The 23,830-nt window shown below is 34.3% G+C and overlaps 1 long non-coding RNA gene across 1 annotated transcript; it reads left to right on the top strand.

Moving 5' to 3' along the window:
- Positions 1-483: 483 nt before the first annotated feature.
- Positions 484-15,672, top strand: LOC308194479. Its single transcript, XR_013950566.1, has 4 exons — positions 484-635; positions 4,720-4,766; positions 5,351-5,434; positions 9,140-15,672. It is a non-coding gene; the product is annotated as an uncharacterized lncRNA (long non-coding RNA).
- The last annotated feature ends 8,158 nt before the right edge of the window (positions 15,673-23,830 follow it).

Raw genomic sequence — 23,830 nt, 5'->3', positions numbered from 1 at the left:
GCACTGTAATTACTCTTACAGAACATCGAGAATGTTCACGTTAAATTTCACTCTTTTCCTAAAGTACTGAAATATAAAAACCACTAAAATAATGACAACAGCAAAAAAAAACCACAACCCACTATATAAATCCCATTCCTCTATAATTACTACAATATGAATGCCAATACTGAGATACATTTAGGGTAAAACAGGTATTAAGATTTACAAGTGCTTCTTTACTTCACTTCCATTCATTCCCTAAGGCTTCTAGATTATGTAGCTATGGCTTTGCAATAACATAAAATCAAATTTTTAGGTAAAAATACTGACAGAAGACCCTAGTAAACCACCCCCCAGGAAGTACAAATCTACCTATGCAACTACTCTGTTAGAAGCAAAACAACATCATCTTTTATACAGAAAAGTAACACTTTAAATTTAAATGGATATTATTCAACACTTACACATAATAAATAAATAATAATAATAAAAAACCCTACCTAAGCTTCTGTAGAAACAGTCGTTGCATATTTGATACATCAGCTGATGAATATGAAGGCCAACTGGAAAACTCAGCAAAATACTGTCTGCAGGAGCGTGCCGATTGTTCCACAGCTGGGCAGCAGTACTTCATCAGCACACAGGAATTAAAAGTAAGTGACAACACCTGAATCTTCCTCTCCCTGCTGCTCAGAATAAGCTTTGAAAGGAGATCAGATTAGGGATGGTTGGTTTGTGGAGTCCTAATGGGGTTGAATAAAGTTAATGACTGTTGAAACAGGAGGTTGGCTAATAGTGGTGGTTAAAGCTGTCTTCTTCAAAAGAATAAAGATATTCTCATGAATTTAGAGCAGTATAAGTACTTTTTACATTGGTTGGTGAAACTAGGGAATTTTGTAATAGAAATATCTGTGTAAAAACAGTGAGGGAAAAGAGGGTAAAGGTATTACTCTTTTTGATTTGACTTGTTTTATATCTTCTACTTTTTTTTTTTTTATCAAAGATGCTGAATAACTCATTTCAGTTATTTCAAGATGTTTCTGTGGTTTCTCTGTGTCTTTTTTTTTTTTTCCCTCCACATTGCAGAAGTGCCTTTGTAAGGGAAAAAAAAAAAAAAAGCATTGTGTTATTTACAGCCTTCATCTCACCTGAAACTGAACAAAGCATGCTCTTTGCTCAGGTGAACTAATTCTTAATTGCCAATTTCATTTTTTGTATCAGTTTCAACATATTGCACTTAGCTACAAAAATAAGTACAAATCACAATTTTTGTAATGTGTGCTGCTCATGCTATATAATAGAACTTCTATTGAATGCTTTTAATTTCATAATGATGGCCAGTTTATCCTCCAGCAAGCCACACACTGTTACTGCACTGAGATTTGCTCCAAACACATTTCAACATATATATAAGTTTATTACTTTTCTAGTTTTATTTGCTTTACTAGGTATGTACTTCGGCTCAGAATTGCACTCATAGTTAGGAGCTTTGCTGGACTGGAGCCTGGCTGTTGCTGAGTATGGTTGTCCAACAATGGCACTTTAATGTTCCCAGTTGAAAGCTGTATATTTTCACATACTTGACTGTCATCTTTTCTAGGCTAAATAAAAGTAATGGACTTTGCAGTGCTTCCTTACCACATTATCCTTCCACTTGCAGTATATAGGTCACTGAGTAATAGTATGTGGTGAATCAAGGAACTGAACCTAATTTTAATAATTAGAAATATATTAGAGGCCGGGGGGAATTTTTAATTCTTCTTTCTGTGTTTCACTTCATTAGCTAAATCACTTAACTAGGAAGAGGGAAGCCACAGTGAAATTGATTTAGTTTGATTTTTTGTGTGTGCCATTTTGTGTTCTTTTCACATTAGAAATACCTTGAAAATGAAAAAATGAAACCCAACACGCAATGTAAAAGCAAACAAGGACAAAGAGAACTTTCTTGGAGGCAAGTAGACAAGGAGAAAAGAGATCCACTTGTGCATTGCCTGACTGCTAGTTTGAGGTCATATGTAGGAAGTAAATGATCAGCCATGGCTTCTTTCATTTGGATTGTTATACATGTTCATATACTCTATCAGACTGATAGCCTGATAAGTAAAGACTGAAAGAAGTCTGGCAGACTGTAGTAATGTCAGTTTGTCAGACTGACATAACTAGAGACATTCAGGTAGACAAGGTATATCATGAGAAAAGTTTAAGACCGTGTGTTCAACCTGTAAACTTGTTTTGATCAAGTTCCATGCCCATTAGCTAGAATTAAACTATTTTACCTTTTTTTGGGGGGGTAGTGGTGGGGTGAAGGGGTGGGGGGAGGAGGAAAAGATCCCAAAGGGAGAGATTGTAATAATATTTCCTAATAACAGATATTTCTTTCTTCTAATCATATATAGTTACTGTGATTTCAATTTTTCTTCATCTTATACACCACAGGGTAGTTAGCAAGCATGGTCAGATATATTTATCTTATTAGAAAAATAATGCAAGCTTTTCTTGAGTGTACATTTTAAAGACAGAAGAAATAATTTGGTTATCAGTTAGATCACTTAAGAGAGGGTTACAGAACTGTATTTCATCAGTCTTGCAATAAGCCCTGTAGCTCTTATTTAAATGAAGCATATCTTTCAGAAGGCATTGAAATTTAATTTGAAAACATCAGAAGACAAAGAATGCATTTTCCCGTTATTCCAGTTATTAAACAGTTATTCTGATATTTTCAAAGCATGGATGTATCTGACTAACTTTCAGTCACTGTTTTTGTATCTTCCTCTATTAAAAAGCCTTTTCAACTCAAGTATTTTCTCTCCTTAAAAAGTTATAAATTGAAGTCTGTTTACTTTCTGATGTATTTGATAAGCCTTATCTTCCATATTTTTCCTTTTTCTTTTGATGGTAAAGAAGCTCAGAAAAGATGTTTACTGCTGGAAACAAAACCAAAACCACCACCACCACCAAAAAAATAATCCTCACAGTCATCTCTGGTTAAGTATTTGCAGAAAATAAATTATATGGGCAAAAAGCCCTCTTAAATTTATCCTGTAAGCCTGTAGCTCTTTCAGAAGGGATTGTTGAATTTAGTTTGAATGGTACGTTAGAGTTTTTGCTGAAAGAGAAAAAGAGAATGGAGAAAATTCAATTTGCCAGTGATCACTCACACATTACTTTTAATGAGCTTCCTTTAGAGGCACTTGTATCTGCAGGTATGCTGATGTGGTAAGTGTACAAGTGCACAAATAAAGAGGCTGTGAGTCTGTCCTTCACTCTTCACAGGCTTAAAGGAAGAGTAGATTTATGTATTTAAATATCCAATTACAGACATCAGCCAACCATCCAAAATAAATCAGAATGACACCTATAAATAAGGTCTGCTCTACCTTCACCTCTCATATACAAATCATGAATGGTAACATTTTTTATTACATAGACATATGTCCCAAAGTGTGGCTAAATAAAGAAAAGAGAGATGGATGCATCAAACATCCAAGCAACAGGAGCCATCTATTTACAAATTTGAGAAACCTGAGCAAGCCGATCAGGATTTATACCAAGAAACAATTCTAGGGGCCAAATACTTCTTCAGAAGTTTAATTATCATTACCTGCTTGGTGTTATGGGGATATGAGATTACATTTTCTGATGACCTTAAATGTGTTACTTTGGAAAGTAACAGTCAAATTTTCAGCTACACACACAACAATATGCTCTAGTGATAAAACTTTTTAAAACAACACAGGAGGTCTATCTGGGGACTACAAATCAGAATTAAAGTTTTGCAATAACTTCACTGTTATTGTGAAACAACAAAAAACAAGTTTGCAGCTTCCTATGAGAAATGCTCAAACTGGATGAAACCGCATGGTGCAACTTAGAAAGATCAGACTGAGTCCTGAAAGGAGCAGAGTCATTGTGCTTGCAGTATTTATATTCCCCAGTCACATCAGGAGATGGTAATGAAGACATGTTTAATCATATCTCTATGGGGATATATCCAAATGATATTTTAGTGAAAAGCACTCAAAATTTTGCTTGTTATATCATCCTGTATTCTCACATATTACCATGTTAAAAATGTTTTACCTGATATTCCTTCTAGTAAAGTTACACCAGGAAATTAAGACCAGTCTACAAAATGTATATAAACATATTTGTGTAGGCACCAATAAAAGTGCCTCACTGCAATTTAGTTAACAATGTACTCTTTTACTTGATTGTATTTCTATGCTTAGCTTTCACAGCAAGCATCAGCGGTCTCTTCAATATCACTCTTCAATTTACTCTTAAGATCACTGTAAAATGGTCCGTACTTTTTCAGTCCCTTTTTGTACAGCTTTTAACATATATTTCAACATATTTTTGAGATACTTCACTAAATTGCTTTATACAAATTGCCCCTCCTTCATTTAAGAAAGCATGTCAGTGGCATCTCTTTTTTTTTTTTTTCTTAGAGTGAAGACTTTGCATTTCTATATACCTGTTAGCAAAGTCGAAATAATTTTAGGCTTCAAAAAGGAGAATATGCTGACAGTCACTTGTACCAATAGCCTTTCTTGCTTTCTCTGAGGCTTTGATTTTTGCAATAGAGCTGAAAATCATATTTGATTTGGAAAAGTATTGAAAAAGCAAATTGATATATGTCTAGGTTTGAATCACTGCATTTTCCTTAATTGAATGACAGTGACTAAATAATCACTATGTAATTCCTGACTATTCTGTTTGCAAATCATCCTGTTGCAGTCAAAAAACAAACAGAGACCAAGCAATCAGAAGAACCCTACTCTCAGGTAAGTATTAGCCAGTTCATTTTGGGAAACATGAGTTTTACCTAAATTCACGTAGATGAACAGTAAGTTCTCCTTTTTTATTTCATAATATGACTGTAAGTGTATCAATATTTTAAAGATCATTGGAAAAGATAGTCTCAAATATCTTGTTATAAAATCTCAGAACTGTAGCTACAAATTCATTGCATTTTTACAGACTCCATGACTTTTTTTTTCAATTATGGTTTCAGGAGATCTTTGCATGGTGGTCCTCAGACTATTGCTTTGAGTACCCACAAAACCAATTTTTCTATGGAAGTTTACTGTTGAAATATTTTTTTCTCTATCTCTATTCCTTGTTTCATACAGCAGGCATATTAGCAATAGCATAGACCTTATAGTGATTTACCTTCTGTACTGGCACACCTAGGAAAAGAGATCTCTCAGTTGTACAGGATTGATATTCATCTCCTGTCCTTTTCTCAGCATTAGCCCATGTATCATAGCTCTTTCCAGTGTATCTCTGTTCAGAGTGTCCCATGTTAAACATTACTGTCTTCTGCAAAATCAGAACTGTGCAGTATGTTTATTCATGTGATAAGCAGGTGCTGAATGCAACCCAAATGGTAGTGTGAGGAAAGAATTGCTCCATGAAGTGGTGAGAAAGCATTTGACAACATAACTCTTCGGTAAGTCTCGCTTCTCAGTTCTTAAGTAGGGAAAAAAAATCTTTTTATCTTCATAAATGCTTCTGGGCCCATGCAAGAGTCTTATTTGCAACACTTTAGAGAGTATTCATACTTCTTTTTATATAATAAGGGTGTAAAACAAGGCCGGAGTTGAGATAGTGACTTTCTGGCATTCAAATCAAAAACAAGAAAATCAAAAAACACATAACAAGCTACATTCCAGAAGAATGACTATGACCATGAAGAAACCTTTGTATTGGAAATGTCCAAAGTAGAAGGTGACTGATTGCAGAGAATATGATAGAAAGGGTCACAGTAATCATATGAATGACAGATATTTTCTTTCCTAGTCTCCCTATGAAATACAATTTTGATATGGTATGGGGCTGTAAAACAGTTAAATATTCATGTTAATAATAAGAGAGTAAAAGCCCTTATTTCTCAGTCATGTCTTAGAAAGAGAGAAATAATAAATAGAAATGTAATATAAAACATTGTGTGCAAGAGAAGTTAATCCCATTATTAAAAGAATTAATTTGTGACTGTAGGTTTTGATCAATGAAAAACACATTTGGTAATGCTGATGAGAAAGAATTTTTTATTACATATTAACACCACATTTTTATTAGGAGTACTTGCTCTTGTTAAAATAAAAGTGAAAAATGAGCTCAGAATCCCCTGTGCTTACTTTAGTGTGCCTTGGGCACTTTTTGAACTTTCCTAGTGCATTGAAAAGTTTTATAATTCTATGCACACCATTAACTAAGCACATTCATGACAATATTATTAAGAATTATGGACTCAGGAGCTAAGTATATTTTTTAGTGTTGCCAAAAATGCAGGCAACATTAATCATCATTCCTTCTTTTAGTTTCCCTATGGAAGGCAACAAAAAAAACCTGCTGAGGACTCACAGGAGCCATCTGGGCAAGTTCCCATCTTTTTCTCTTCTCAGGAGGAAATCTTATCTTATTGTGAAAATGGATGTTGACTAGAAGCCCTCTAGAGCCTTATGTATCATAAAATCAATTTTAATCATATGATCATATATTGTAGAGGATACAAGAAATTTTTTATTAAAATGAGCCAGTCTTTGCCTAGAAGACTTAATTCAGGAGTTGAGGTGGATATTTTTCTTTGTTCTATTGCAAATAATTGTTCATTTGACTTCCAAATACAATTCTATTTATTCCAAACTACTTTTTGAATTTGTAATTGAAGCAGGTGAATAGCTTGGACATTAAAAAACATTTTTGCATGGAATGATGATCTTTGGGTTATTTTATAACTCAGGGTCAGGAGAATTCGATGACAGAAAAGCCTGCAGGGATCTTCTCATCCTAGACAATGCTTTACCTGTCAAAGGTAAAAGGCCAGAAAGTACTTTGGGATTTTTTCTGAATCCCTCCTATGGACATTCTTCCATTTTGAGGAAGAAACTAAGGAAGTTGTAATAATAAGTCCCACACTAATGTCTTTAGAGTAGGTTTTTAAGCTGTAAATTAGTGATTTAGCTTAGGAAATTCCCATTCCCGTTTTGCCTCCAGCATTTCATTCTCTCTTGCTCTTTTCACCTCCTCCCTCGACTCAGGTTGATACACTTGTTTGGAGAGTCATAATGTAAACTGTATCACAGAAAAAAGTTCTTCTTAACAACAAAAAAGGAAGTTAACTAGAGAAATATTAATATACTCGATGTGTGTTTTAAGTGATTCTATACTCATTTTGAAAACAAAACAAAGCAACAACAAAACAAACAAACAAACAAACAAAAAAACACTGTAAGCATGCAAATTTCCTGTAATGAACAGAACTTTTTAAAAGGCAGCCTATAGAGCTTGAACTGTAATGGCACAACATTATTCTTCTCCAAGTTTCTTACAGGGCATATAAAAGGAACTATTCAGTATTTATGTCTGAAGTATTTAGAGTCATATACTACACAAGTATTCGTGTAAACCCTGGATTACATTTTTTCCACACGAACAGGTAGAAAACAGATAGAAGCATGATTCAACATCTGCTGTTGGATGACTTACAAAGCTAGAAAAGCAATGGCAGAGAAAACAATAGGAACCAAACATGCAGTTAAAGTCCTCCTCAGTCTTGTTCACTGGCTAGCTTTACAGGGCATGAAGATCCTCAGAAGAGAGTATTACAGTATATGAAGGAAAACACAGGTTTTTAATTTTTCTTATTCTATTGTCTCACAGTTCTCAATACTGTTGCAGATTTATTTTAGGTCTTCCATGGTATGGTGATGTTTATTCATAATTCCCTGACTAAATGCAGAGCTCAACCACTTTCTTTTGGGACTGCATGGCTCAGAAGGTCATGGGTGTTTTGTGCTTTGCTAAATCTTAAATTGCTAATGTCAGTGAGGATGAAGGGAATAACTGCAGCTGGTATGCCTTCCTTGTATATGTTTTCAGTCAGGATCCCTCTATACATTCCATAAATGCTTTCAAAATCGGTTCCCATTAAACAAACCAGCATGTGCTTAGGGATTTCAGTAGCCGGCAAAAAGTAATTTTCTTCCAATCAAGTCAGTTTTAAAAGGGTATGTGTTTCCTCTATTATAAACATGCTGTTATGCTTTGGAAGACAAAGCCCTAGTTCTCCTCTCCCCACTGCTCCCTCCCGAGTATACCCCCTGCTCTGGAATGCAAGACTTTTTATTCATGTCGTCTTTCATTCCAGAGTTTTCAAAGTCATGCCATATTGCTGGGAACAGTGAAATCAGGCAGCATATCATAACTTTCACTTAACAACCAGAACTCAAAGGAGATGAAGATGCACACTGCAGAATTGTGTTTCTTGGGACGGGGGACTGCTACAAAACAAAGCCTTTCTCCCCTCTTGCTGCATTAAGCTCATATTGTAAAATAAAAGAGAATATATGAGATAATGAGTAGAATTATTAACAGAATAAAAGAAACTGTTACTTTATACTATCTAAACAGCTAAGTTTTATTTTTGTCTACATACAGTTACAGTAATGTAATAAGTTTAATTTATGTGGATATGCTGCAGAATTGCCATTCTCAAAAGTAAAGTACCTAAGTTTAAAAAAAAAAAAAAAAAAAAGAAGAAGAGAGAAGAAAAGAAAATAAAAGACTGATTGTATTTCCTTTCCATACCTATTGAGGTTGTGTTTTATTATTCTTTGACCTAATACAAAATATTTATGCAAAGTATTTATGTATTGTGACTATCAATTCTCTTTGAAGAGATGAAAAAGCACCATCATGAAACCTACACTTCAGATTGTATCCTGAAGAATATTCTTCCACATTCTGCTTGTCTCCTGAAACTTGCTACAGGTTACTTATGCCTAACAATTTACATTGCACTTGACAGCATGTGTCTCAGTTTTTCAGCAATTTTTGGTTTTATGCTCTCTAATATTTAATGCTTTGTAAATATATATCTAGAAAAAGTTGCAGGCTTTATTATATACTTAAAATGAGAAATTTTATGCAGTGTTTGTCAAGTTTATTGGTGTTTGGTGGGAAAACAAGCAAAGGACTATAAATTAGAAACCTCCTAAGAGCAGCAAAGTTTACCATATTATATTCTATATTCTGTTTCAACCTTTGCTTTCTTTTGTATTGAAGTAGGATATGACTTGCTATTGCTCATGGAATACAATCTAGAGATGAAGGTACCTAAGAAATTTCTTACCCTTTGCCTCTTCTTTCATAGGAGGAAGCAAAGAGGAAGATGGACTTAAGCAAAGAGACTTCAGCAGTTGCATTGTGACGTTAGTTGCAAGTACAATTTTTAAATTATTACAGCCACAGCGTTTGAAGGAAGATTTTTTTTTTCTCTCGTGACCTGTTTTTTATTCTTCACAGACTTGTGATTTGGATGAGAGCCATGATGCTCCCTGAACACATATCTAATTTGGACTGTAGTGTATGCCATAGTATGTCCCAGCAGGAAGATATAAACGCCGCCATAAAGACTAAGAGAAAGAGTGTTGAATAGAGGATATGAAGTAGCAGTGTTTATTTATGTTCCAGATCACAGTAGCTTCAATACTCTTCCTTTCACACTTAGTAGCTTTAATGATACCTCTTACTAATATTAGCATGGTGTACTCCTAGCAGCTGGTGCCAATGCATTATTTCAGAATTTGAGGACAAACTACAGAGTATAATGCATTTAGGAATTAGGCTTTATTGCCCATTAAATGACTATTAAGCAGCATTAGAAAAGTGAAGATTTTTCATTTATGCGTGCTTTACTTGAGGTTAAATTTCATTTTAAAAATGATTTTTTTGTTTGTTTCAGGTAGAATGTACATGTTATAAACCTATACTTCATTCTGATTAGACATGGTGTCAGAAAGTTTTTCATACCTATTCTATTTTCATCATAATATAGTACAATTTTTGCTGGATAATTTTTAAAATTATATTTATTTATATATTTGAAGCTGATAATTTTGATTTATCAGGTAATTTTTATTTTGCTTAGAACAAAAAGCTAAGCATTATTCAGTGACAAAACCTCAGGAAAAGACATGTATTGACACCTATGACTAAAATTCACATATGTATAAGCTTATTTTAGTAAAAAGGTTTCCTTTTCTGTTCCACATATTCCCTACAGAATTCCTCGCAGAATCGTTGGAATTGCTGTAGTTATGAAATAATACCACTTAGCTGCTCTTTCCACCACAGAGTTTCAGTCAGGAAGGATTCTTTACATCCTGTTCTAAACCACTTTGCTGCAATTAAGTTTAAGTGCCACTGGAGCCCTCTGGGGATAAAAGTAGCTATTCAAGTGCAAGGTCATTAGGAAAACTTGGGATTTCCAAGTTAGTTGTTATGCCTCTGGTTGTGAAAGGTATCTTTAAAATTCTGTTTCAAGAGCCATGACATCTGACGTGCAGCAGGCAACAAAAAAATTGGCCATGTTACCATTGAGTTAACAATACAACATGATCTTGATTCCAGACATAAAAGCAATATAATAAGAGTACAAGATATCTTGATTTTTTTTTCTTAATTTACATTCATAAATTTATAACTTAATTCATTTGAGAATTCTGAAAAGTCATGATTCCCTTTTTACCAAATTTGGTTTGGTACATAACTAGCAGTTATCTCCATTCTTAATGACAGAAAATGTATGATTTCATTGGCCTAGTAGTTGGTACCAGACAGTAACACCTCATGTATTTCTGAAAAGAAAATAGAGAAATCTATTTCTTAAAAGAGACTAGAAGAATAATATTCATGAACCCTCCTTAATTATCAGACCGTCCTAACCCAGCCAATTACTGGTTCAAGGGCTACTCTTATCTGTTGGTGACTAACCATCTTCCTTTTCCCAAAACCTGTAAGTGAATACTTAAAAGAGTTTTTTGTTTGTTTGTTTGTTTGTTTGTTTATTTTTTCCCCCTGTAAACTAGACAAAGACCATTATGTAAAACTTCTCTAAACAATACAGCCATACAAGTGGTTGATACAACCTCCTTGCTAATAGATACAAAACAGAAATAGAAAAAATTACTATAGAAAATGATTCTAAAATACTTGTAGCTTTTTGTAGATCTTATGCTGTGAATAAACTAAATATTCCTTGACTCTTGAAATTCAGTCAGATCTTACTTTTGCATGCGCTGGTTCCTTTCTTAATCAATGGGACTCTGCCAGAATAAGTGCTTCTTCTACTGCTGCTGCTTCTGAGTAAGGTTTTTTTACCAAGTAATTCAGCAGCTGAATGAAAATACAGACTTCAATGCCTCTAAAACCCAAAGTATTTTATATCAAGATCTGAACTGTGCACAAAGTGCTTATTAGCCTGTGCTGGTTAATATACATTATTAGTAGCTACATAAACATCTCATGACTGATCAGTCGAAAACTCTATTATACTGCTAACATTAAAAAAAAAAAGAATAAAAGTCTTATCTATTATTTTATAAAAAGATATGTGTGTATGATTTTTCTTAGAAATAGACAAACACGTTAAAAAATATTGCTTAAGCTCAGTGGTTCTCTTTATGTAACATACCAGTTTGACCTTTGATTCAAACTGAACTGACCCTTTTGGGTTGTATCATTCAGACATGTCTCCTTCACTGGTAGGGAATGAGGGGAATCATGATGGACAGGGAATATTTGTTTTGGTTTTCATTCTGATAACCAAAATTGGATCCAACTGGCAGAATGTTGTTGCTGATATTTTACATGCAATCTGGTCTATCCTTTGCATGGCTGTGAGATGGAGGTTATAATGACTTGCTTGACAAAACGAAAAGCAGACATAGTCTTTGTCTTGCAGATCTTGCAATAGATAGCTCAAAAATACAGATCCTTTACCAAAAAAAAAAAAAAGTTTCTACTGAAGGCGACCACTTTAAAAAAAAAAAAAAAGGCAACAGAAAAACAGCCTAACAAATGAACAAACAAAAAACCTGCAACAGTCTAGCACAGTAAAATATTAACAGTAAACTTATATGAAGGGTAACCCTGTTATTCCTAAAGACTAAATCTATATGGAGGATGCCCCTATTACTCTTAAGTGTTTGTATTTGTAGGACTCAGAGGGGAAAAGGAAAATTTGAAAATTAATATGAAAAATAAGGATGGGGAGGCCATTCCAAATATAGTTATAACCTTCTGTAGGGCCCTAAGCAAAAAGTGAACTGTGAAGAAAATGATGGAAGAAGGAAAATTGGTTGATGGAATGAGGGTAAAGAAGCACTACAGTGAACAAGAACAAACTTACATATGGTTGAAACTTGAACAGACCTTTAAAGATAAGGACTAAGTACTCGAAGAGAACAAGTCAATGCTGAAAGTTAATGAAGATGTGAGTACTAAATCTGGATATTAATTCAAGCTGTTGCTGCCTTAGTAAATGGAGGCAAAGAAGGTAGAAATGGAACAGGTTAGATGACTAGTGATTACCAGTCACATTATTTGTATGAAATACAACTTGGATTTAACACCTATTATTATTTTAGAATGCTTCTGATGTGTCATTGAAGTGTCTACAGCTAACTTGCTCTTTGAAAATCTGTGTTACTGGTCCCTCTTTACGACCAGATCATTCATGTTTTTTCTACATGAAACTCTGGCTTAGCATACCTCAAGGATGTTGGCTATACAGTACTACTAGCAGTCACACTATTGACTTTTATCCACCATGTTGATATTTGACCCCAGCATTGTCCTGTTTCAGAGGTCTTGCCTGGCTTGGCTTGACACAGGTTGCACTGATACTGTACTGAAAGATGTACCAATCAGCTATTACTAACACCCAAAACTAGACACTGATGAAGAACACATGGTGAATTTGGCTTAAGGTTAAAATTTTTGATTTTCCTGAAAGACACAATCATTTTTTTGTGGTGTAATACTATCAGTCTTATGGACTGGACTATGAAGTTATACTAATTTGCCTTCTTCATTAAGATGGCTTTATCTCATAATAGCATGATGTACAGTTCATGTTCAGAATCTAAAAATGCCACAAATCATGTGGAAAAAAATGAACAAATACAATTATGACATAGCTAAGTTCCCTGTGACTTCCTCTTGGTTATTGTGAATACAATTGTATCTTGTAGAGTCCAGTCAGCTGTGTCCAGCTGTTTTGTCAGGACACACCATTAGCAAATTCATTACACCAACATAAAAATGTCTGTCTGCTTTCCTTCATTTTTTAAATCATTTTGTATATGAAAATAATTACAAAATTAATATACTGTTAAATAATCTTTTTTTTTTTTCAACGTGGAAAAAAAATGTAGTCACAAGAGAGTGTTATGATACTTAAATATAAAACCATTAAAAAAAAACACACATTTGTTGTGTTCTTAGACTTCTGCAGAAAAAAAGAGTTTCCTTTTTCTCATTTCTCCTCTGCATTCACACAGCCTTAACAGGCATCTCCCTGCAAGTATTTTTGGCTAGATAAAAGAGTTTTACAACTCTGGGGAAAATAACCTTACTATTGCTCTTAACTATCCCCTTGATACTTTCATAAAAATGTTAGACCAAACAGAATCTCTCCAGGAAATTCCTAAACTCTAACCTTTCAGGGTCAGAGAATGCAGCAGACAGTTTGTTGTCTTGAACAGTGACCTCAGTGCAGTCCTACTCCAAACAAACGTTTAGATGCTATCTGTGTATTATCTCAGGGGAATTCAGTGCTAGCCCTTAGAGATCAACAGTAGCACTTTTCGTACCACTTTCTTCACTTTCTACAAAGAATGAGGAAATGACTCTCAAATCCAATGTTTTATATATGTTGTAATTTTTCTCTTAGAATAGACTAATAGAATAATTATGCAAGATTTCTGTATTGCAAAAGATTTTTAAGAAGATAAAAACCTGCAGCATTTCAGCTTTTGTGATGTGAATGATTATTCTGAAGCCAGAGCAGCCATTGTGCTTATTTAGGATATTATAGGACTGAAAGGGATCTTCTGGGTTACCAAGAACATTATATGTTGTAATAAAGAACATGTTGTATAATTTATTCCATAAATATAGGAAATTCCTTCTTAAAAGTAGTTTAAAAAGATTCCCTTCCTGACATGGTGCAAGACATTATAAGCTAGAATTTACCTCAGTATTCTTACATGAAAAGAAAGTCAAAAAGACTTTGCAAAAACCACTGTTTCTGTTCTTTTGTGGAAATAATCTCTGAAAAAACACCTTGTTTGACATTTATGGAGATTTCAAATTCTGCCCACCAAAACATAAATATTGCTTGTTACTTCATTAACATACAAATTATGCAAAATAAAGTTTTGCTCCATATATTTATTGTTCAGAAAATAATATTGAAAAAAACATCTGTAGAGAGGAAATTATTTAGTGAGTTTGTCTAATACGCTAAAGCTGTTGAAACGCTAGCAATTGTTTGGCTGAAATTATATACTATAATCTTCATAAAGTTCTGCGATAATAATGTATTCCTTTTGGCATAATTGAGTTTTCAGCCAATAAATAAGGTTGTTTTGGAGAGACTCCTATGAATTCCTAGGGTTTCTCAGGACCAGACACATTCCAAACTTTGATCAATCTCTTCTAGAAAAATTGCTCAATGACATTTTTTGCTATTTTATCCACTAGTTTCTCCCAGAAGGTCAAAACTTAAAGATCTCTGTACTGCTCCAGCTGTAAAAGCACATCTGTCAGTTTAAATTAGATCGACAGCTTCCTATAGTCAAGGGGCAGACTAATGCCATTAACCTTCAAGCTTTACAAGAACTTTTTGGTGTTCAGTTTTCAAATGTAATATACAGCAACTGTACGTGAAGATGATAAATGCCATGAAGAATCACCAAAGTACATAGTAAAGTCCCTGCCACGGACTTTAGCCGAAGGTATATATTTTTGTAATTTATAAAGTATGCATTTACTAAGTAGTAGATTTTTAAGAAGAAATATGATCTTTGACAATTAACTGTAATCTTATAAACCATGGACTAGTTGGGAACAGCATTCACCTGGATAAGGGAAGTATCTCTTGAATTTCTAAGCCTAGCAGTGTTAACTTGTAGAAAACATATCTATGTCTTTGTGGCTGTCTTACCTTCATAGCCAGATAGAAGGAAATAGGGAATAAAAATGACCTTTTCCACCCTCTCCATAATGAGCTTTATGCCTGAAACATCCTGAACAGGGTACGAACAGATCTGAATTATCTGTGTAGCAAGGAAACTGGTAACGCGATAACCACTAATTCACAGCAATAGATTGGATTATTGTGCCTTCAATAATTTAATGAAGTTTCAGTTTGACACTTTAGTCCATCCTTCATATCTGTCATTTATGGACCTGCATATCCTCATTAACAGGTAGTGCCTTAAACAACAACCACATCACACAAGATGTTTATCACTGTCACATATAATACAGCTATAATGACAAAGATACATGGGCAAGCTGCTAATGCAACGCTTGCTAGAGAGCTACTTAAACCACCTTTTTTTTTTTTTTGTCTTTTTAAATCAGGCATCTGAAGGAAGACTTTCTATAAACAGTTGCCAATTTGTTTCAGTGCATGTGTTTGACTGTTCCTATGCTGCTAATGACATATTATTGATCTCACTGTTTACCTGTCAGATCGGTCTGCCGTCCCCAACAGTAAAGCTACTGGAGATTATTAGCTATCAGCACAAAGTAAGTGGGCATTTGTTGAACAATATTAGTAGTTAAAGGAGAGGAAAACCACAGCAATGTAAATACTGTTTAATTCTAAAGACAGCATGAAACAAAATACTATGATAAAATCTTTTTCAAGCCTTTAAAGAAACATATAATAAAAATGCCTAATATTTCAAAAATAAAAAGTTTTCCATTAAGTTCTTAGCTTTTTATCCTTAAGACTGCTATCTGCAGAATTTTCTTTCTCTCCATCCTTAAGCTTCTCACCGATGAACACGCCATACTTTTTGTAGCATGAACATAAGAGATCCTAAATAATATGATAAAGCATTGTCACTAAAACCTAAAAAGACAGTTTGGATCCAGCAAGAATTGTGGATTGTCACTTCTTTTCTATTATAAATCTAGTTTCTATCTGTGGTTTGTACCATATTCTATATGGGTACGTGTGACTGAAAAACTTAAATCCATAATAAACCATTGTTGTTTTGTATTGTGTACTGCTGTAGCCTCTACGCTCACATCAGCCATAATAGAAATTCTAGCCAAAAATGGTTAGCTTAGTGGAAATGTGGAAAGAAAACTCTTCCAAAAACTACAGAACTAAGGATCAAGTTTTACCAGAATAACTATTATCTTGTCACCTTTGGCTGAAGATCTTTACAATTAGGCTACAATGCCTGCTTACTTTTGTGACACTCTCTCTGATTTAATAACTTCACTGTTATTTTTTCTGTTTTTTTCTTCTGTTTTCCCTAACAGAAGTTTAAATAGGAGGGATGGAAATGGTACTATCTTTTCATGACCTATAGGTTGGTCATTTGGACAGGAATTTAAAGGCCGAAAGAATGTAGTTTCAGTTTTCTCAGTGAAAATAATGTGTTGAATCTGGATTTGTCTTAGGAGTGTGCTTTAACCTGTAAGGTACTGTATAAAAGCAAAAGTGAGAGGGCATCACTATCACCTCTTTTAGACAGGTTTTGAAAGAAAGAATACAGGCATTTATCTGAAGAGTAGGATTTGGGCTGTGAAACTTGAATGGGAGGAGACACTTCTCTGCAAGACTGAGAAAAATACCTAAATACAGGATAAGGGTTTGATTTAAACCACATTCCTGTTTTCAGGTTTATGTTGGGCCAGCAGAAAGTGGCTCTCTGCTCCAAGTGTTGTTGATCATTTCCTCTGCGTGGTATAGGAATTGTGGAGGGGATGAAGTGAGAGTTAGGCACAGAGCTGCTCAGCACTGTATCACCAAGCTTGTTTGTTATTTTTAATCCGGCCTGAAGTTCCTTTCTAAATATTGCACAGGAAAACTAGTAGAACCAGAGGCTGAAAGGGTATCTGCCAAGTCACAGTTCCCTGCCATAACCACAAGGCCAACATTCCTAACGAGGAGCTACAACAGACATGAGTCACTGTGGTTGTGGTTCTGCAAAGTAACGTTTTACCTTCTAATCTAACAGTTGTCACATTACACTTATGTTAATTTGTACTTGTGAATAAAGGTTTTTATTTGGCTTATGATTTTGCTCTCATACTATTTGGTTCAGAGGATCTGCTGGAAAAGTTCTATTTCAAAAGAATAATATTTCCTATAAATTGCATATAGTACATCTGGAAATAAACAAAGCAATTCCTCACATTTTTTATGTTAACATTTAAACTTCATCATTATGCTATCTCAAAAATATTACCAATATTACATAAAGCACATACAGGTAAGTAGCTTTTCGCTAAAACAATTTTTAAAAAATCTTTATAATACAGATGTTGAATGCATAAATTTTGCCTAGATGTAGTGACTTCTAAAGGCTGCATTTCACTATTTAGTCATGGAGTTGTCTGTGACCAGACATTGATAAATGTTATGTTGCTTTTTTACCAATGTGTACAGCCATGTTCTATAGTTTGACATTTTTCTTGCCAGTTCAAAGATGGCAGATTTTCCAAATATAAAACACTTAGAGAATTTTCCTAGGTGCTCACATATTAGTACCACATAAATACCACTAAAAGACCCCATTAAAATAAGAAAACAGCTGAGGTTTAATCGGTTAAATATTTGGACAGCTCAGCTGAACACTAAAAGTCTACATTTACCAAGTCAGTACACAGTGGTATCTGAAATACTAAAAGGGTAAGAGGCATTATCTTAAAACCCACTGTGTGGTAACTGCTGGGAAATGGGCTGTCTTTTTAAGTAAAGACAGCTGACCACTAGGCACTTTTAACACAACAGAAACATAGCTGTTTTTAATCCATACTGAAAATATATTCTGAGTTAATTGAGATCTCCAGTAAGCAAACATCTCGAATTCTCTTGCTAGCCAAAGCAGGAATTTTTATGTGTCTCTTCCATATTATCAGTAATCTTTAATGGAATGTCTTTACAGCTACATAATCTACAAGAAGTGCCAGAGAAGCCTGTCCTTTTGCCCTCTTCTTTATACCTGATTGCTTTAGAATCATTACCAACTAATGATACTAAAACTGTGGGAGGTCAAACAGCTACAGGGATATTTTGTTACCTTTTTAAAAATAATTTACAGATTACCCTCAAATCCCTCATGATTTCTACTAGTAAGGGGCACACTGTTTCACAAAAAATGAAAGCTGGCAATTGTGTTCAGTGGAATTCTAGAAATCCATCCAAGCATTTGCTATTCAAATGATGTTTCAGGCTACAAGTTGATTTTTCAAGGAGGAAATCCTAAAGACTACTTAAACAGAAATACTTTCTATATAGTCAGAACCCACTCCCTGCAAAAAACAAAAACAAAAACAACCTACTATTATTTTCATTTCAGAAATACTTTGTAGTCCCAATCTGCACAGGACTCTGATACACAGATGATGCAATCTGTAAAAAAAAAAAAAGTACTTTGAATACTTAGAATAATTTTACTGTTCTGAATAAAAGAATAGAGATTTCAGTTGTGTTTCTGAAGCACAAGATAGAAAACTATTCTGACTTGATACACAGAGTAGGAGCCAAAACACTCCCATAATATACAAACAGGTTTCTTGAAGTTGTTCTCTCCATTCAGTATCCTTTCCTTTTGCTTACTCTTTCTCAATGTTCATATAATTTGACTGTGAAAGAGCTTATTTTCATACTAAACTATAACTTTATTTAGATAGTGTATGCTTCTGTATTATACTAAAAATGAAAAATAAGCAGACTCCTGTTAATTCAGTCCTAAAATGTCCCAGAATTTCAAAGTGCTCTCAAATACTTTTCTTTTCTAGCAGGGATAAAAACAAGCAATAGAGTTTACAGCTTGTTACGTTATCTGTTATATTCAATATATTCTGTAGTTATGCTGAACTGTGGTAATAGAAAATTGAGTAACCAGTAGTGTGATCCAAGTTGAATTCAAGCTCCGCCAAAAATAATGTAAATATTTCAGCATATTTTTGGCTGTACACCAAACATGAAAAAATTTGTATTGGCCTATTATTTGTTGAATTAATTGTCTTATCCAGATACAGATTTATTTCCTTTAAATGTAAGTTTGCATATTTTCTTTTAGTGTAATAAGATGATATGTCATATCATATAAAAATATCAGATTATGAGATAGTATCAGGCAGTATTATGTAATGTTCTAAACCTAACAGTTTTTTTCTGGATGCATTTCATAAAGTGTAGGAAATCATTTGCTGTAGGAGTCTAGCTCTGAAAAGCTACTGTAGAGATCGTAGCACTCATTGAAAAACTTTTGTATTCAAGCAAATTTGCATGCATTTCTTTATTAGAAATATAGAAAATCTGTTTCATTAAGACATGCTATGTAAATCATTGACACTACATATATATAATGAATCATAAATTGTATATGCTATATGATGTGATATATATGGTATATAGTATATGCAAGATTATATATAGTATTTGGTACCCAGGACATATAAAATATAGTATGTATAGACATTATAGGGGTTGATCCAACCCTACTGAAGTGAGTAGTTCCTAAATGAAGCTTCCTTGAATGAGCTTTATTCAAGGTTTTAGTTAAATAAACAAAGCATGAATGGTGCTTTGGATCCCCTGGGGTCAATAGATGAAAGCAAAAGAGGATTTCTTCATCAGTATACTTTGATGTTGGTATGGTCTTCAACCAGTTAATATCAGAATAAATCCCAACCATAGGTGACATTTGCTGATCTCCATATATCTTATGTTAATCAAAATCCAAGGAGCGGTAGTTAGCACAGGCTTTAGCTCTCCTATGATGACCAAGCATAGAGAGCAAAAACTGTATGAATTAGTAGCTAATAGGGAAGGTATGAAACCAAAGGTAAGTATCTTTAAACTCAAATAAACATTAAAAAAAAAAAAGTTTTCAAAAATAGGAGAAGAAAAGTAGTTTTTTTTTCCTTTCCTGGATACAGTAAGAGTTCTAACAAATGCAGTGAGAAACCGCATCCAAAATATCTTCATCTTACCTTGCGTATTGCTGAGTGACTAGGCTGCTCTGCTTGTGTGCGAATCTTGCAGTCATGGGTCAGCCTGGTGAACTAAGTTAGACACAATAAAGCTTACTGTTGCATATGTTCAAATTAACTTTGTGAGTCTTCAGAGATGACACAGCACCTAATATAAGTAGTGAGATTTAGATGTGATTGGACAAACATGTACAGTATCTTCAAATTAAATCTTAAATAGAAGGCATTCCTGCTCCTGTACTTCAGCTTTTATTTGATTCTTACTGTTACTGTCTAAAAAATGACTAGGTGATTCTCCTCTGTTTACCAGTCAGGACTGGTAACAGATGCTTTTTTTTTCCTTTCCATGTATCAGCTCACATTCTCATTTTTATCTTCTCTCAGGGAGCTCCTACTAGCTGCCTTCCTGAATTAATGATCTAGCAGGCATTTTTGCCTTGGTCCCAGCTCCTGAGAGCTGCTCTTGAGCAGTGAATAGAAACTTGCAATAACACCACCCATGCCTTTGCTTGACTGTCAAGCATCTTGGAAACATTTCAGTTTTGGTACTGCTCCATGCAGTCACCATTAATCCATCCCTCTCCCTGTTGCATTCTCTGCTATTGCTGTGAAAGGAGAAAAAAATTACCAATGCCTATGCAGTCTCAGATTTGTTCTTTCAGCTGGTTCTTGAAGGAAACCAGCCAGGCTGTGCAATCTGATGAAAAGTTGCACAGCCTAGTGATTTGCATGATCATTTATGATTTAGGAGGCAAATTTCTAGTCGTACTTGTGTCTCTTGCTGCCCTGGGGAATACAGCCCTGGGAAAGTCATTATTGCCATGGTCTTCTGTTCTGTGACCTACAAAATGGGGCTAATAGCATTTACATCCTCCACAAGGTAGTTTGTGTGTTATGGGTGGACAGCTTTAGAGAACAGCTTCAAATTAAAAAGGTAGTAAAGAAATGCTTAATAAACAGCTTTTCCATAATAATGAAATACTACTGGCAAGGTGCCTACTAATGACTGGCAACCTGCAGACTAGGGAATAAAATGCTCAGTTCATGTTAAGAATATTATCACAACTGTGGGATATTTTTGTTGGAAGAATTATTTTGTATTTTAATTGAAGCTTTACCTGAAGAAATCATCAGAAAAGTGAGAGTATGAAATCCCACTGACTCAGTATGACCTCTGCTGGCCAGAATCCTATGTCAGCAAAAAACAAATAAGCAACTCACATGTAACCTTCCAAAAGCCTGTTAAACTGGTTGTCTATTAGCTTTGAATAAAGGTTGATTAATAACCCATATATTTGTAATAAATTTCAGAATGCGGCTGCAAATGTCTGGCACTGGATTCTGAGAAAATTTTAGTAAAATAGAAAGAAAAAAATCAAAAAAGTCTTTATATTTAATATAGAATATGTTCAAAAAGTAAATGTAGCTGTGTATTTTTACACTACACTAACAATCAGCTATTCCGTACATCACTGTAAGGATTGGAACAACTTACGATCACTCAATAAATTCTCAAATAGATCTACTACATTTTTAATCATCAGTAAATAAAAATATCTATTTTACCTATATAATTCACCTTTTCTGCTATACTGAAGTATAGCATGCTTTTGGTGTATGTATGTTGTGGACAATAAAAATTGTCCATTCCCTTACTTCTTCAAATCTGTGTTGTTTTAAGATTATCTTAATTTTTTTGGTCCTGTGATAACTATCAGTCAAGTAACTTCATAGGTAAATGAAATGCATTGTTAATATTTTATTGTTAGCAAAGTTCTAGGCAAAAGAATGGTAAATGTACCTCCTTCATTTGTCCCTCAGTATGTAATATATCAGTTGGTAAATATTAATCAGGTTCTGGCAAAAGCTAGAGGGTTCCTTCAAGTACATATAACAAAGAAAACTGCTTCAACATCTACAATTGCTAATCCAACAGCACACATGCATGAAAGCTCACGGATTTTCAATCCTCAGACTCTTTTCTGAATTTAAGACTAACTGGTGAAAGAAGAATAAGCAAAACAATGAAAGTAACGACTGGGGTGAGGTCAGTAGCTTCTGTCTAATTATAAAGAATTTTATTTATTACTGAAGGATAAAATGTTGTTTATGTGCTAGATTCATAAAAAAGTTAGAGAAAGATCACAAATGAGATAGCTGTCTATTTAAACTTTTACTGGTTGAATTTACTCTAAAATTTCAGTCTCAGTGTCTCATCCTGAAGGTACCTGAAATCATTGAACATGTAAAGCCTCTGTGAGTGAAGATAACTACACATTAAAAAAAAAAAAAAAAAGAAAAAAAAAGTGGTGTTGTGGGTTTTTTTTGGAAAACCTAGGAATGTCCAAGAAATGTTTACATATTTGAGCACGCACTTGCTTAAGAGGTACGAAAGGAGCTCAATAAACTTGCAGCTGTATTTAGTCAACAGGTAAAATCTGACTTGGCTAAAATGGTACTGAAAAGGCAGTTTGTGAGCATGTTTTGACTGCACTGCTAGGTCTATGATATATAATCCAGCAACAGAGTTTTTGAGAATCAGGTACAACTGGCATTTTTAAGGAGAAAAGCTCCAGCATACCTATGTGCAGGGTCCTGAATTCTCATCTAAACAGGCATCTAAATCATTAACAGGATAGGAGGGAACTGTCTTCTAAGCTTGGTGTGTAAAATGTGCAGTGTGCAGTACCATGTAGAGTTATTAACTTACACACAAAAAGCAATAGTGTCATGCTGGGAGTAGCTCGACACCTGACTTAATTAGCCTTTTTTTTCAGATGAAGTACGGCACTGAGACAGATACCCTCCCTCTGGCTTTGATGCTAGTTTGTGGCATGGTGTGCCCATGTCCTTGGGGATATTACTCCAACAGTGGGTTTCAGGCTTGCATTGAATATTGCAAGCTACATGTAATTCCAAATAATTGCTGTTTAGTAGAAAGATGCATTTCAGCAATTTCAAGACAAAAACCAATCACTCATTACTGGTAAGCATCACAGCCACCTATTTTAAATATTTTTTGGTTACACTTCATTCCGTTTTGTTCACTTGACAAAAATAAATCAATAAATACAAATACTGGGATTTTTTTTTTTTTGACAAATTGCAAACAATGTATTTTATCAGTAAAATAATTCAACAATTATTATACAGAAAGGAAAACATGAGCCTACCTCTGACCAGTGCTTGTGCAGCAGCTAATAGGGTTAAATTTTTGAGGTGGAATTTTGAAGAATGCAAGGGATAATCTTTCCCTGTACAGTAATCTTGGAACATAGTGACATTAATCTCATGCTTATGGTATCCAACAGCTTGGACCTTTGTAGTAATTAATAAGACTTTTTCTAGTTGCTGCTAAAATTAGCTTAGTCATGGTTTCCAACTAATACATCTCAGCGAAATGCCTGCAGAAGATTGTTGATATAACAAACATAAATTATATACATATATACATATATATAAAAGCAGTCCAACCATTTTTCCCAAGCATTTCCCCAAAATGCTGAGTATCTGCATTTTTCCTATGCTGATACTCAGAAAACTGACAACGCAATGTATCACTGCATTCCACATCCACAGGAGAACAGTCTGTGCTGTGTTATGATGTCGTAGCATTAGGTGAGCAAACAACAGTTGGTTGGCTTTGCTGCTTATTTATTATTTGAGAATTTGATCAACTTATTTGTAATTCAAGCCTTGCACTGATATTACATACTGTCATTCCTAGGATTCCTTGAGACAGAATTTTGTCTGTAATACTTGAGTGTATTTCCTTAAGATTAAGTGCCCATCCTGTACCGTAGAACCC

Source organism: Anser brachyrhynchus, assembly GCF_964034855.1.
Source record: "Anser brachyrhynchus genome assembly, chromosome: 4".
NCBI classification, from domain to species: Eukaryota; Metazoa; Chordata; class Aves; order Anseriformes; family Anatidae; genus Anser; species Anser brachyrhynchus.
This window is presented reverse-complemented; position numbering and strand designations above follow the sequence as displayed.